Raw genomic sequence first — 15,927 nt, 5'->3', positions numbered from 1 at the left:
TGACTGACGCCCTCCAAAAACACAATTAAATCCGGACATCTTACAAGAACATGAGCAGAAATGAAAGGGACGCATACAAAATTGGGAATCTGATTCACAAATTTAAGAAAAAATCGCTCCACAAAATTTCCGCGATCTATGCAAAACGAAACGAATTTACTAATCACTCCGCTTGAGTCATTCAAGTCCCTGTTCGGGCGCCAATGATGTAACCCCCCACCGCGCGGGGCACATTCGGGGAAGGGGAGATTGGAGGGCAAAAGGGGAGGGCGGAGGTGTAGCGGGGATATTCCGTGCACCTGGGGCGAGGGAATGGGATTTTGGGAAAGGGTAGGAGGGGGAAGTTTAGGGGTGATGAGACCTGAGACAGGAGCGTTCGGATAAAGAAAGCCGTTCGACTGCGTAGTTCGCTCAACATAAATTTAATGAGTTTAAATATGATCATTTACAAATACAAGCAAATCAATGGCAAAAGTAACAATTAACTTCTTCTCCTTGAATTCAATGAAATACAACGCATAATTCACTATGCTGCACAACAGAAAAATTTCAGTCCTTAACCTAAACCCAAAAAAAAATCACGCTACACGTTTTCACATTCATAACCCATACAAAAACCACAAGAAAAGGGGACCAATAAATAAAAAACAAAAAGAAACGGGGGGAATGGAAATATGAAACAACGAAATAGATATTGCACTGAAATTCACACGGTAATGGGGGAAGTACTGTCCTCTTCTCTATTTGTGCGGGGGGGGGGGGAAATTTTACAAACGTTTTTAATGAATTCTCTACTTGACTTGGTGAAGTGGGAATTTTCTTCTGTTCCTTGAGGGGGGGGGGGGGGAATGGGATTTCGTGGCTTTTTCTCTTACAGTTTGTTGAATTTTCGGGGCTCTCGATATGCTGATCGAGGCGATTCCGTTCCGCGGCGTAGGCTGCTCTCCGTCAACTCCGGCAGGTTCACGAGTGGGAGATGGCCTCTCTGCGACAGTTGGGAGATCCTTTCATCAGCACCACGAGTCTACCTTGCAACTCCTACTCGTATTGGGCACCCTCTCTCTCTCTCTCTCTCTCTCTCTCTCTCACTCTCGGGATCTCTCCACCAACTTTTTTCTCTGCCTCCCTAAACTCCGCCTACCCTTGGAAGCGTTTTTTGTTGCTTGGAATCGCCAAAAAAAATCATCTAAGCTCTTTTTCCTCCGGTGCACCACGTTATATAGCCAATGAGGGGAGGAAACACCAGGGAGGGAGGGGGTCAGGGAAAAAAAAAGGATGATGCACTTGGGGCTGGACGGTCACTTCACCAAGGACACGAGGGGGGGGGGAAACCACGCTCTTCTTCGTCTTAAGAGTTCGACTTGCACACTTTAGGGGGGGGGGAAAGCATTACACATTGTGGGGAGGAAAATAGGGAAACATCAAATGGGGACTCAATGATTCATGACACTCACGCACACATTCACACGGACACATATCAAAAGAAAAAAAACGGCCTTCCTTTACCTCGCACTCCCGTCTCATGCGCCACTATGTAAGCGGGCAGAATGCACCGGTTACAATATATCTTCATTGCGAAACATTACTCATATAAATAATTTATGTGTGCGCATAATTCATTCCTTTCCTAACATATTCTTTAAATTTTTACATCCGTAACTATGTAAACAGGTCTGAAAAAGGGTCAGGTCTTTATGCGAAGCACCCTAAACGGTTTTTCTAGGAGATTCCAAATTTTCATATGGCACATGTCTCAAGGCCGAAATCCGAGTTTGAAAATTCGCCCATCACGACAATGTAAAATCGAAATCGTTTATTCCTCGGAATTGGCTCGACATATAAAAATTTCGAGATAGCCAAAAAATCAACCAAAAAATCCTACACCTTATATTTCAAGGAATTTGTCGTACAATTATTGCAAGTTGGTCAAAAAAAATCCTAAAGTTTTCCCATAAGAAAAGCATTGAAAGCGTACAAACTATAATAAAAATACTAAATATCAATTCGTCGCAATGACAACCACACCAAAAAATTAACCAAAAAATCTACTTTATGTCCATTGAATATCATCGTGTCTCGCAACTCAACAAGGGTACTACTACTACCAGACCCTTAGAAGGGGTTCACTCATATCTCTTTGGTGCTATTTAACCACCTGCATATGATGGAGTTCAGTACCTAATGAGTTTTGTGGATGATTATACACATTTTACGGTATTATTTGGGCTTAAATTAAAATCAGAAGCAGCAAGTTTTGTCAAACAGAATATGGCAATGGCCAGTAATAGATTTAATTGTAACATAGTACAACTTAGATGTGATAATGGAACTGAGTATGTAAAGAAGGAAGTAATTGATTTTTTCAAGGATAAGTGAATTCAGTGGGAATTAACTACGCCTTAAACTCCAGAATTAAACAGGGTTGATGAACGCATGAATCGTACTATTAATGACAAGGTGCGATGTATGCTGATAGATGGGAATGTTAGTAAGTCGTTCTGGATTGAACCTGCTCTGACAGCTGTTTACATAATTAATAGAATGCCAACAGGAGGTTTAGAATGGAACAAAGTGCCAGCTGAGATGTGGTTCAATGTCTAACCTAATTTGAGTAATTTGAGGGTATTTGGGTGTAACGCATGTGCCAAGAAACATAAAGTAGACATAAAAGGTAAATTTGATGAGAGATCTAAAAAATGTATTTTCTTTGGTTACTCTCCTAATGGTTATAGATTGCGGAGTCTATCCGAACACAAAATATTTCTGCTTGTGATATTATATTCAATGAGGAGAGGAATAAAATAGGTTGCCATGTCTGGAAAATGAAAGGAGAGGAAACGTAGATGGTGATAAGGAGGAGGAGGAAGTTGAGAGTGATAAGAATGAGAATATTGCAGGAAATGGCTCAATCCAGGAGGAGTCGAGGAGGAGTAGTCAGGTGGCCAAAAGGCCTTTGAATTTGCCACACTGGCGGTGAGAGAGAGTCTAATTAAGGGTGCGGTCCATTGAACGCTACCAATGCTTCGGAGCGCCACCAAGCGGTCCGTTATTCGCTACGGAGCGCTACAGGTTAGGCTGTGACGTCACGGCAAACGTCATACACCCGTTTCCCGCCTCGCTCCAGACCAGCTCCAGACGCTCCCCTGAAAACTTGGGTCAGCGGAGGAGCGAGTCAATTTTTGGCGGAAATTCGAAGGGAATGCACTGAGGCAATGGAGAGTTAACTCACGTTGCAGATGTTGGACGCTGAATGTGGACGCTTTTCTCCTATAAAAGTGACTACGAAGTAACGGAGTAGACGCACTTAGTAAATAGATGTAAATTTAATCGTGATTTAAATAAATATATAGCAAGAACTATCTATCCGCAAACATTCTCGTATCTCCCCCAAAATGAACTCTAATGTCTCTGGAAGCAGCCTTAACATACAAAAGGCAACAAAAAATTATTAAAAGGGGCATGTAATATAAGAAAGGATTGTAAGAACACATAACGACAAATCAACTCATGCCATAACTTTAAATCTGAAGAAAAATAGGATTTACATGAAATGGATTAATGTTTTTAATAGTCTTAGCCATAATAAGTTGACATGTTTCAACTGAGAAAACGGTAGAGTACCTACTTTTTCCTTTTCTAGGGTAATGAGTTTCATTTAGAAGGGGTAGGCGAGGGTACCCCCTACAGCTATAGCTGTGAGAAATACGGTCCAAAGTTTCTTGCTTTACTTAGTGGAACCTCGATATTGGAAAATATAATTCATTTAAATGATATTCTTATATATTTATTAATATTCAATTGCCATAATCACCTCAATTCGCAATTAAAACCATATATTCGATTTCATAATCCCAGTTTGCTCGCCCTCGTTCATTTCCGCCATCTTGACTTCGCTCCTGACCGGTCCGAAAAGAAATTCTCGTAGCGAACGTAGCGCCTATGGACCGGAGCTCCGGAGCACTTCCGTCTGTAGCGTCTGGTAGCGAAAGTAGCATTCATTGGACCGCACCCTAAGGAAGAGAGTGAAGATAGAGTGAAATTCTGACTGCTAACCTACCTTCTTTCTGATCGGGTAAAAGTAGAATTATCCCCAATACAAGTAATAGAAGATAATTCAAATTTGGTGTTAAATGCTATAGGCTTTGCAGATGGTGTACCTGAGTCATATGATGAGTTTGATGGTAGATATGATAAAAAGGAATAGCTTAAAGCAATGCAGGAGGAGATGAATGCTTAGAACTCAAATAAGACATGGGATTTGGTAAAATGTCCAACGGGGAGGAAACCTATAAATAGGAAACGGTTATTTGCTCTCCGTATTCTTAGTCGACCCTACATATCCGTCCCTACATAACAAAAGGCCCCTACATGCGTTTCTCAGTCGACCCTACATAAGTGGTGGGGGGTGATTCCGTCGTCAACTTCTCTGAGATGACGTAGATGATGGCGCAGCGCCAATTTTCCATACTGGTGGCGTAATGGGAACTAACTATGAAAGTAAGAAAAGACGTCCTATAATTTTCGGGCGCATTGTTAGGGCAACAGCTCAAGGTAAATAAACAATCGGTGTCGTCCGTCAGGTCGTGTCGGTACCTTAATTATCGCTACAAATACACTCATATCGAGCCAAAAGTAGAACCTTATTGTCTTCAAATTACTTCAAAAGCGGTCTGTACAAGATAGTAATAAGTACGGAGCAAATATGATCATTGACGTGGGAACTTACGTTGCATCATCAAGGTTCGTCGTTCGCTTTTACCATCCGTAGTTAAGTTTATTATGTGGCAAATAGTGGCATGAAAATAGGTTTTCTATGGTTGTACGTAAACGAAGTATTGGCTTCCCAAAAGTATACCAAGTGCCAAACGTGAAAAATATTATATATTCGTAGAAACCAGATGCTTGTATACCGCTATATTCTTCTTATTAGTTTGTAGCAGGCGTAGGAATTGTCTGCTAGCAATGATAAGGCACTGAGGACAACACTGAAAACTTCCTATATTATTTAAATTTGGGTTGTCTCAAATTCTTTTTTGACCGATAAAGTTTACAATAGCAGAGTATGGAATTAATAATAAAATAATGAAAGAGTGATTAACCTGTAAAACACGTTACAATAGGGAAATTGCATACTTTTTATAAACAGTATGCTGATATACTACAGTAAACACTTAGTACCGCAATATACTTTTTTTCGCTTAAAATTCAGTTTATACCCTAGAAAATGACTCCCAAAAGTCGCCCGAGTTTCGCGGGCTAAAAAATACCGCCCCCACTAATCTTTGGCTGTGACGTCATAGTTCAGTACGAGTCCAAGATCCAAGCCCAGTAACTGCAGGTTTGGAAGAGCCACGTTGCGTTTAAAGGAGAACGTGGGTGAAATAAGGAAAAATTACAAGTGGTGCATTGTTCCTCTGTGCAATAACACCCCAGAAAAAATTTTCGTCTGCATTCCCACGGAAGAAATTAGAAGAAAAGCCTCGATGCAAGCCGTCTGTCGGGATGAGCGTTACGGAAAAATAAGAGTATAATAAACGGAATGATAAACCCGTGTGCTATGTGAGCGAAGATAACTTTAATATAAATAATATTTCCATATTACATTGACTGAATAACTTGAAACTGAGATTTTTCGATAATTCGGCCGCCGTAGAATAAAAACTCAACTTCCGAACAAAAATCGAGATAGGTGTTTCTCGATCGTTACGATGGACTCAAATTACTAAGGCACTTGTTCAATTTCAGTTACGGAAGGACATAGAAAATACCATGATGTTTAAAATCAAGGGAGGAAATATGAAAATATTGAGCAACGTTGATCCTCATGCATTCGAGTGCCAGCCAAGAAGAGCGTTTTCTTCTATACTCTCGGCGTCAAAATGATGTGCCGCTGTACTTTGCAAATTTATATCCTGGCTTCACTGCATGCTATAATAATGAACTATTCGTCATTTTAAAGGAAATTTTACCCTAAATTCTGATTTATTTTATTACAAAAAAATTCAAAAATGTAGACACGGCCAGTGCAATAAATGACTCCGCGCACCGAAAAATTGGCCGTTTTGTCAACTTCATGAACTTTGCAACTCAACCTAGGGAAAACTACTACGTCTACAGCATGATGGGATCATGATCATCTTCCACATTAATTTACACTCATTAGTGCGGATTAATAAAATGACTTTTGGGTATTTTTAGAACTTATATTTTGTTATAAATTAATGAAAATATTTAAACATTATCTTGTCCCATAGTTTATCCCGAAAGATAAAGGAAGTTGTAGATGGAAAAAGAATGGAATCCAGAGGTGGTCACAAAAAATTTATCGCAGCATTCTTTGATTTTATTCTACGCCGTTGCTTGCTTTTCAGAAAAAGTTGAGTCACAAGAGGAATGTTCCGCGGCCCTTGATTTGGAAACTGTGGAGATAGAGGAAGACGTGTGGATCAGCAATTTCCATTTAGTTTGTTGTCAGGATAAACCAAGGATCCATTTAAAGGTTGTCAGGCCATCGTATAAAGATTGGATCTTGATGTGCACCACAGGGGAAATGGGGTGTTTGAGGGAAAGTCAAACCTAAAGTTGCCCAAAGAATGTGCAGTTCTATGTTGCTCTTTCCCCAGTTAAAACCATATAGAAATTGGATTGGGATGATATTTTCACCACGGGTTCCAGTGATAGTGAGAGTGGAGGTGATCACGGTCATCGTCGAAGGTCATCCCTCTAGGATTTCCGATACGGAATTTTTAAGTGACAACCGATCGCAATGACTATGAGCTCGCCTTTAGAGTAGGTCTCTGATATATCGTGAGAAAAGCTCCCAAAATGAATTAAAGACTCTGTTTGGAAAACATGCACATTTTAATGCTAATTTAGGCAGGGGCGGATACAGAAAACACTCAAGGGGGGGGCGCAAAAGATATATTGAGTTGCCTTTACTTTTTATCGCGATATCGCAATAAAAAATAATCAAGTCACAGGCAGAGTAAAATAAAATTTTAATTAATGTAATTATACACATATATATGACAATGCCATCTTATGATATAAAAAAGTCACAATCGTGGTTCTGCCATGTTTGCCAATACGGCCGGACCCGCAAGGGAGGGGCGCGCGCCCCCCATCTGTATCCGCCACTGAATTTAGGAAGTATTTCATTTCAAAAGTAACTTATTAACACCTGAAGACGTTGTGTTTATTATATTGATCGAAGGGCGATTGACCGATTCTTTCTGCAGAATAGGAAGTGGCTTCGGGGTTTTTAGTCACAAGATGGTAGATTGTGTTGGAAGTTCGTCTATATTATCGCTACTAAATTGAAACATTAATAGTCTGGCTTCCTCAGAGCTTCCTGTCGCCCTCCAGGCAAGGTATTTTTAAGTTGAAAGTATCATCGACAGCTTCGAGGTGGAAATAAGTTCACCATAAGACTCTACCGGACTGCCAAAAGAATACACATTTCACATGAGTATACGCTTTCGCCAATATTATACGCAAGTCTCACTTTGTTATGAACTATAAAACATTACAGATGCACATCAGCTACCTTTCCATTTCTCGGCATCGACTTTCCGAGCCGACGAAGTCTACAGTTTCACTAAAATACCCTGTTGTCATGATGGATTCAGTAACAGGAAGCTTGCTAGGATCAGCCTAAGAATAACCATATGCCTTCATCTTTACGCAATCTATCGCTTTCAATGGAGGAGAAATAGATCAAATAATAGCCCTGAAGTCACAATGAACAACTCCGATACGTCTGCACTTCAATAAACGAATCATAACCACGCCGTCGCATGTATTCAATTAAAGTACTATGGCCGTGCCGCCGCGCCTCCTCGTACTGAACTATGACGTCACTTTTCTACTAGCCAATCATCGGGCGTTTTCGCTTCTCACTTGCATTTGAAAATTCTCGTGATCTTTGATGCATTAAATATCGCAAACCACGTCATAAAATAATTAAAAAAACTTTCACCGAGGTATGCAAACATATATTTTAAAATAATTTTGGGGCTATTGATTATATCTGAAATATATGCAAGTTCCCTATTGGCATGAAATGTGACAATATTTAGTCCTAACAGTAATTGCCTCAGCTACACAATAATAAAGTATTTTGTTTGGGCAGTGGCAAGTGCTAAGATCCAAGCAATCATATACTTATCTGAAGTATCTTCAATAGTAATATATTCATATGTGTTTGACGGAGCAGCTACAATAATTCTGTTGTTAGAGAACCTGTGAGGACAGAGTGCTGAAGGTGTATTTAGTGATTTTCAGCTAATTGGAATTCATTTGATTTCTATAGCTCCTGTGCTTAATGAAAAAATGATCATTACATAATTAGAAAGTAACCTTGTTTCATACTATCCATTGATGAAATTATCACAAATGTTAGAGGTCCTTAAATCAGCATTTCACATTCAATTTAGTGTAATAGACCAATGCCATGGATGCATGGAACTTATTCTCTTAAGAATAAAATAGCTATTATTATTGAATAATTTTATTATTGAATAATTGATTTTCTGTGTAAGTTATAGTAATGTTGAGAGGTATTTTGAAACACCATGCCGAATTGTTGTGCATTCTTTTTTCATCTTCCTTAAAAGAAAAGTCAAACAAATTTAAAAAATACTCATGATGACTGGTAAAATCAAATTCATCCAACAGGTTTGTAATGTTCTTTAGAATTTATCAGCACTTTTTCATGGTCTTCTAAAGATGATAATACAATTATATGTCTTGCATTTAGCATTTATGATTGAAGGAAAAAAAGTGTGCATAGAAGTTGGTGTACTACTATGAGGACATTAGTATTCATTCTTTTGAGTTGTAGCTACAACTGCTGCAATTTTGCTTATGCCTGTGGACTTTCTTAATATTTTTAAGAGTAAATATTGTGATAACTTCTTATAATTTCAATTTTGGAGAGAATATCAGTGATAAACCACGTTAATGTCTCTTGAAATTGCTGTGATAGTTTATGGATATGCTTCATGAATTTTCTGGTCGGAACATGTCACCCCAGTTACAGGATTTCATTTCCAAATATTTTCCCTTATAGCTTGTAATGCTGATTTTAAAAAAATTAAAATATCTCCATTGCCATAAAAACACCATTAACTATTGTTATCCCTATATACCTATGTGCAACGGTGTAAGAGTCATTAGTATAAATTTACATATAGCCTCAAATAAGTGGGCTGTGAATATGTAAGTAGGAAAGCTATCATGGAACCATAAGTGCTGAGACGTAATATATTATAATGAACTCAATGATTCATCATCATAGATGTAATGGGGAGCCAATGTTGTGTTTCATGCGGAAACCAATGTAACCAGATGGGGTAGCCCATATTGTGTTTCGTGGGGTAGCCATACTACACATATTGGATCAGAAAAAATGAACAAGTTTCTTCAATGAGATAATTTAACACTAATGGACAAGTTTTTTTCTCATTGAATATAGACATTCGAAAACATTTTAATATAAACTTTTTTTAATTTAATTTGAAATTTGAATTTAAGCTGTTTTAGCACCTACATATTGTGACCTATGTTCATATAATAGCATATGGTAACGTGTTTTCATGCTACCATGCATTGAATTTTATTGGAATATTCACTTCCTAAATATCTTATAATTTCATAGAATGGAGGAGAGTGAAGCATCCTCAACATCCTCTGATGAAGAAGTACTTGATATATTGAGAGTTGCACCAAGACTGAGATTCATAAGGGAGCGACAAAATCCATTCCACCTCTACAATGATGAAGAATTTTGTGAAAGATTCAGATTAAATAAGAATTTGGTTATGGACATTCTGCAAAAAATTGAAAATAATTTAAAGCCACTGACTAGAAGAAGCAAGTCCATCACACCTCTCAATCAGTTACTCATTACCCTAAGATTTTTTTGCCACAGGAACTTTTCAAATAGTTGTAGGAGATACATTTAGAGTGCATAAATCAACAGTTTGCAGGATTATTAAGAAAGTAACACATCAATTGGCCCTCCTCCGTCCACAGTACATTTGTTTCCCTAAAAATGAAAATTTAGTTAATGTGAAAACAAAGTTTTTTAATGTTGCTGGGTTTCCTTCTGTGATTGGTTGCATCGATGGTACACACATACCAATTCAGTCTCCAGGGGGAGATAATGCAGAACTGTTCCGCAACAGAAAAGGCTATTTCTCCATCAACGTGCAGGTTGTTTGTGATGCAGACCTAAAAGTCATCGATATTGTTTCCCGATGGCCTGGGTCCACTCACGATAGTACAATTTTCAATGCTTCCTTTATTCGTGCTCAATTGGAAGCTAAAGAGTTAGGTAGTGGTTATCTTTTGGGAGACAGTGCCTATCCTTGCAGGCCCTACCTAATGACACCCGTAGCTAATCCAGCCACAGTTGCAGAGCATCGATATAATTCTTCCCATATAAAAACAAGGAACATTGTTGAGAGGGCAATAGGGGTATGGAAAAGGAGGTTCCCCTGCTTATCACTTGGTCTAAGGACTACTATAAATACAACATTGTCTGTAGTAGTTGCAACAGCCATTCTGAATAATTTGGCTATAATTCCTGGTGATCTTATTGATGATGTGGATGACTTTGGGGAGGCAGAAGATCAAGCTAATGAAGAAAACCCAAATGCTCTTGGGCGTGCTATCAGAAATACAATAATTGATACCTATTTTAATTAAACTTTGGTCGGACATCCCAAACTTACTTTCATAAATAAATGTTAACAGCCCAGTATATTGTATTTTATGTTTGCTTATATTGCTTTGAATTAATATAATCAATAATCAATGATAAAATTACATGGGTTGTGTGCCAAGATGTACACTGGGCTAATTGCCTGGTAGAAAGGACCAAGCAATGAGTCTGACTAAAACGATTGCTAAATTTGTGTTTAGAAGTGCAGCATCTTTGTATTGGAGCCCCAACGATTCACGCTAAAGTTATAATGCAACATACACCAAAGCGATATGAAAGCCCTCATTAGCATTGAAAATGCATTACAATTGGTTGGCAAATAATGTTAAGGAGATATTGGGTTGGAATAGTCATGATTTATCATGGATAAGGCTATTCTAATTTGGAATTGAAAATGACTGATAGTATTTTATTTTCAAATCTATTCTAAAAAAATTGCTCCAAAAGTATGTAATGCATGCTTCATGAGGTGATCCACTCACAGCCCTATGTTCTAGCTCAAGAATAGGAAACTTTTATGAATTGACTCTGCATGACCCATAAACATTGAAGCAGGCAGGAAATATCCTCCACTCTAAGTGTATGGCAGTAGATTAGTTCTTGGAACAATGATTCAAGTTATAACTCACATGGGCCACCCCTTAAAAGAGTTGGGCACTTCTGATATTGAATGCAATTCAGTAGGAATTCAATTGAAAAATTTGTAGATAATGATAAGTGGCTTTTCTATGAATTAAAATCAAATAATTTAGCACAAACAATTTCATTTAATACTTTTAATTGTCAACCCTATATCATTGCAAAATCTGGATTAAAAATGTTACATATATCACAATGCTTAACTCTCTTCATGCTCACAGAATTCATATAGACTTTTTATTCTATTCAATTCCAAAGTTTTCTTTTCCAGCTCAATTTCTTTGCACTTCAGTTCAACACGCTTTATTTCAATTTCCAAGTCCTTTAATTTTTCCTCCTTCTCCATGATTACTAATGTTCTTCTCGATATTTCGTCTTTCATCCTCTGTTCTGTGTCTAGAGTTTTGCATTTTTTGGTATGTAATTCTTTATCAAATGAAGATTTGGTTATTTTTCTCTTTTTAACCCTCATATGGATTTACAAAATTAGTTACGTCGTTGGATTCTCGGCGCCGCAGCGGCGCCGCGTCATATTTTGCTATTATCCTTCAACGTTAGCCTGAATTTACAAGTTTTTTGATTGATAATGGTAAATACATCTATTATCTTTATTTCTTACCGTATTTTGCTAGATTTAAACCCTTATTGTTGAAGTTATAACAAAAAATCTTGAACGCTGCATTCTTTTCCATTTCTTGCCGTAATGCTCTTTATTTCAGTTCCCTTTGTTTGTTATTTTTGAGTGAAAGTTTTAATTTCGTGTGTAATTGTTGTTTGAAATATTTTTCTGATATGCAGAGCTCGACAAACTCCGCTTTTTAATGTTTATATTGTTTATAATTTTATGTATCTAAATGCTAAAAATGATGACCGAATAAAATTCGTTTATGCCCATATGACATAATTTTGCTTCACTGCGTCCACCCATATGTTATATCTTTGCAGTGTATATAGAAGGATAAGTTATTAAACGTTAATAATGGAACATATGTAGGTTAAGTGAGAAGAGACGAGTGCCACTTTCGTGATTTTTACAAGATTCTGGCGATCAAGACAAATCTTACGAATATTCTGGGAGCTAATGTCCTGAAATAAAAAAAAATCAAGTCTTATGGGTTTTGAAATATAAATAATATGGGATGATAAGCGGCGTGTCAAAGAACCCAACGCTTCTTTGGAGATGGAGCTAGAAGAGTCGGTACTCTTTTCCTACCACGGAGCCCCATTCCCCCACTGGGGACGCGTAGCCTAAGGGAAAGGTTTCCTTAGATAGGGACGGGTAAATGTTTTGCGTAGGAGTGCATAAGATTAGGTTTTACTCCTGGATTGGTGGGAAGTCCAAAAAAAATAAATTCTTCGAAGTATGTGTTATTGGTGGTAGGGGAGAAGGAGCAGCTGCTTTTTTTTCGTCCAGCTCTGCGCGAGAAACTGATGAAAGAATGCTCTGGGGTGACAAAAATACCTTCACTTTGGAAGGACTTCCCTCACATTTTCTTTCCGTTTCCTTTCTTAGCGTTTCACTGACCCAAACATTGAGACAGTCCATACCTTCCCACTAAGCTCCCTTATTCGTCATTCACCACCTTCTTCCCCCCTCCCACAAAACTTGATTGAACTTCTCTCCACCCTAATGACCCACCCGAGCTGGACCTTCTTGGAATGAAGGGAGGGCCACCGCGGGGCGTTTTGACAAGGCTTTTGTTCCCTGTCCTTCATGCAGCGTTGGAAGGATGAAGAAAAAGCAGGCTTTTGTATCTAATTGCCTCCTTGCACTCCCAACCTTTTTCGCGATAAGGATTTTCTACTCCTACCTGTCCTAACAATCTGGGTATTCCCCGATCCTTGGCAGTCGACACAACACCACCCCTTCACCTCAAAACAACCTCCTGGCATTCCTTCTCCTTTCTCCTTCTCACTCACCCCTTTACGTTAGTAACACCCCCAATGCACAAAACATCTGTGCATTTCAGTAAACAAAGAAACGAGAAATATGTTCACAAATTTTCACCTCACGGTAAATTGTCCTTTACTGAAACGATTTTTACCATGCAAAGTCTAAACTCATCGTCAGGAAAGAGAAATAATTTTCTATCACACAATTAGTTGGGTAGTTATCTTGATTTCACCTCAATGGTAAACTGTCACGTCATCAGTAGCTATATAAACTCCAGCAATTTTGTATAGACTATCGTCGCCGCAAAGGGATTTTTTTTTTCGAATGGAAGGTACAAGACATAACAATAACTGTGCGATGTGTTCTTCACGGTAGTCGGTGAAACTTATGAATCTCCTGGCAAGTTACAGTTACCCATTCAGAGAGAAATATTCACATAACGGTGAGGAAGCATTATTCTACGAATTCGAATAATGCATTGTGTTAAATATTTCTTAGAATTGCTGCTTGGAGTAATTCTAAACAGAGTCACTCTAGGATATACCCAAAGCTGACTATCACCACGGCAGGTACGTGGATGCGGAGCGGAGAAGGTGCCCAAGCAAAACTAAGTCGGAAGCCATGGAAAAACAACCTTGGCTAGCCATGAGTTTCTATGAATAATTCTCACAAAAAGATGAAGTTTTGTCAATGAACATTATAACGAAGCAAACATAGTGATTCTTAGCTAAAAGAGAAAGCACTATTGGTATTGTAATATTTTCCTTTTGTTAAACAATTTCACTTGGTTTATAAGTTAAAAAATTAAATAATAGGATTATAAATAGATTATAGCATTTCATATGAAACATAATTGCTTTGACATTAGCGTTGAGAGTGCAGACCCTGACGTAGCGATGAGGAAATTCTCGGCCCAAACAAAACTAAGTCGGCGGCCCATGAGAAAACAACTTTGACTAGCCATGAGTTTTTATGAATAATTCTTGTAAAAAGATGAAGTTTTGTCAATGAACATCATAACGAGGCAAATATTTTGATTCTTAGCTTTAATAGAAAGCAAACTTGGTATGGTAATATTTTCCTTTTGTTTAACAATTTCATTTTGTTTATAATGTTTAGAAATATAAATAATATGATAATAAATATATTATAGCATTTCATACGAAACATAAATGCTTTGACATTAACATTGGGAGTGCAGTCAACGACGTAGCGACGAGGAAATACTGAGCGCCGCAGAGGCGCCGAAAATCCAACGACGTAATTTTTTCCATTAGAGGCCAATAAAATGTAAACTATCAACACTATGCCAACTAAATTTTGTAGTTAGACGAAGAAGGCAGAAAAAATAGACTACTGAAAATTTCAAAATGATCCATCGGAATGGAAAATTTTTACACCACTTTTAAAACCACGAGCGCCGCTAAGGCGCAGATAATCCATATGAGGGTTAATACTAGTACTTATTAATTTTAAGCTTGCAGCTGAAGTGTTTGCTCCTTTCTTTGTCTTATTTTGTGCTTTCTTTTGAGTTGTAGGGTTTCCTATTGAAGTTGAATGTGAAGCAGAATTATTTTTATTTTGGATCAACTCATGCATGCATGGCTCTTGGAAGTCTTGTTGACAATTTTCATTTTCCAAAACTTGGTCACTTTCCTCGGTAATTTCTTGTGAAGTCCCTGCACCATCTAAAATATTAGAATTTTATGATTGCAGGTTGTGTGCTATGGTTTATGTTAAGTAGAGACATAATTTGGTATACAATGAGCATCTGGCAAGTTAGATTTTTTGAGGTGTAAATATTCATACTAAAACAATTTAATCATAAATGGAAAATTTATGAATCACCTTCTCCATAAAAAGTTGCATTCGAATCATATGCATTTTCCAATGGTTTGAATTGGGGTGACAGCATTGATATAATTTTCTCTCCTGTATTGTCGAGTTTTCTTGTAAAACTTCCTCCTCCAGTTTTATATAGTTCAATCTACTGAGGAACAATAAGATTAGTAATGAGGAATAACTTTGCATAGAATAGCATACAATTTCAAGTATAAGGAAATTGATAATAACCCGGTCATCGTGCTGATCACTTCGTGCCTTCTTCTTCAAAAAATCATAAAGGGCATGCAGCTGCTTGGTTGTCCTTAACCCCGTTTGGCTTACCGCATTGTATTGCCTTGTTATTTCTTCCCAAGCCGCGATTTTTTCCTTCAGAAAAACGGCGTCTGTCCTCTTATTTTCTACTATGTCTTTCTTTTCACCGACCAGTTCAATAACTAGATTTCTCTCAAAATCGTTAAAGTTTTTCCCTCGCTTTGCCATTTCAGTTGATTTGAGCAGGCTTCAGTGGCTTCTTCGCGTGTTTATTTATTACCTTTCAAAATTCGCTCTTCAAATTTGTTTACGTTGCTATAGTTGCGACGGTAACGCCATCTGTTGGATTTCATAATAACTACGTGCTCGAAGCAATAACTATCGGGAGCTAGGTTATGAGACCGATTGTTTCTTGCAACCCAAAATAAGTTATGAGTTCCATAACTTTATGAGACCCATAGCTATCGAACCAATAGCGAAAGTTTCTTGCAACCGGCCATTAATGAAGCAATTTGTAAAGGTTCTTGACAAGGATGGACCATGCTTCGGCTACATAAGAATAAAAATGCCG

At 37.9% G+C, this 15,927-nt stretch overlaps 1 protein-coding gene and 1 long non-coding RNA gene across 4 annotated transcripts in view; one reads left to right on the top strand and one right to left on the bottom strand.

Annotated features, from left to right (window-relative positions):
• The window catches only part of LOC124162349 (potassium voltage-gated channel subfamily KQT member 1-like), a 377,689-nt gene that overhangs the window by 137,757 nt on the left and 224,005 nt on the right, over positions 1-15,927 (top strand). The gene's annotated exons all lie outside the window — the stretch shown is intronic.
• Positions 14,853-15,847, bottom strand: LOC124162350. 2 transcript variants are annotated; one of them, XR_006865542.1, is made up of 3 exons: positions 15,333-15,847; positions 15,108-15,246; positions 14,853-14,947 (listed from the first exon to the last, which is right to left on the bottom strand). It is a non-coding gene; the product is annotated as an uncharacterized LOC124162350 (long non-coding RNA). The 2 variants fall into 2 exon arrangements; XR_006865541.1 differs by having other exon boundaries at positions 15,108-15,847.

This window comes from Ischnura elegans, chromosome 7, assembly GCF_921293095.1.
Source record: "Ischnura elegans chromosome 7, ioIscEleg1.1, whole genome shotgun sequence".
Lineage (NCBI taxonomy): Eukaryota > Metazoa > Arthropoda > Insecta > Odonata > Coenagrionidae > Ischnura > Ischnura elegans.
Note: the sequence above shows the minus strand (reverse complement) of the source record. Positions and strands in the feature narration are given on the sequence as shown.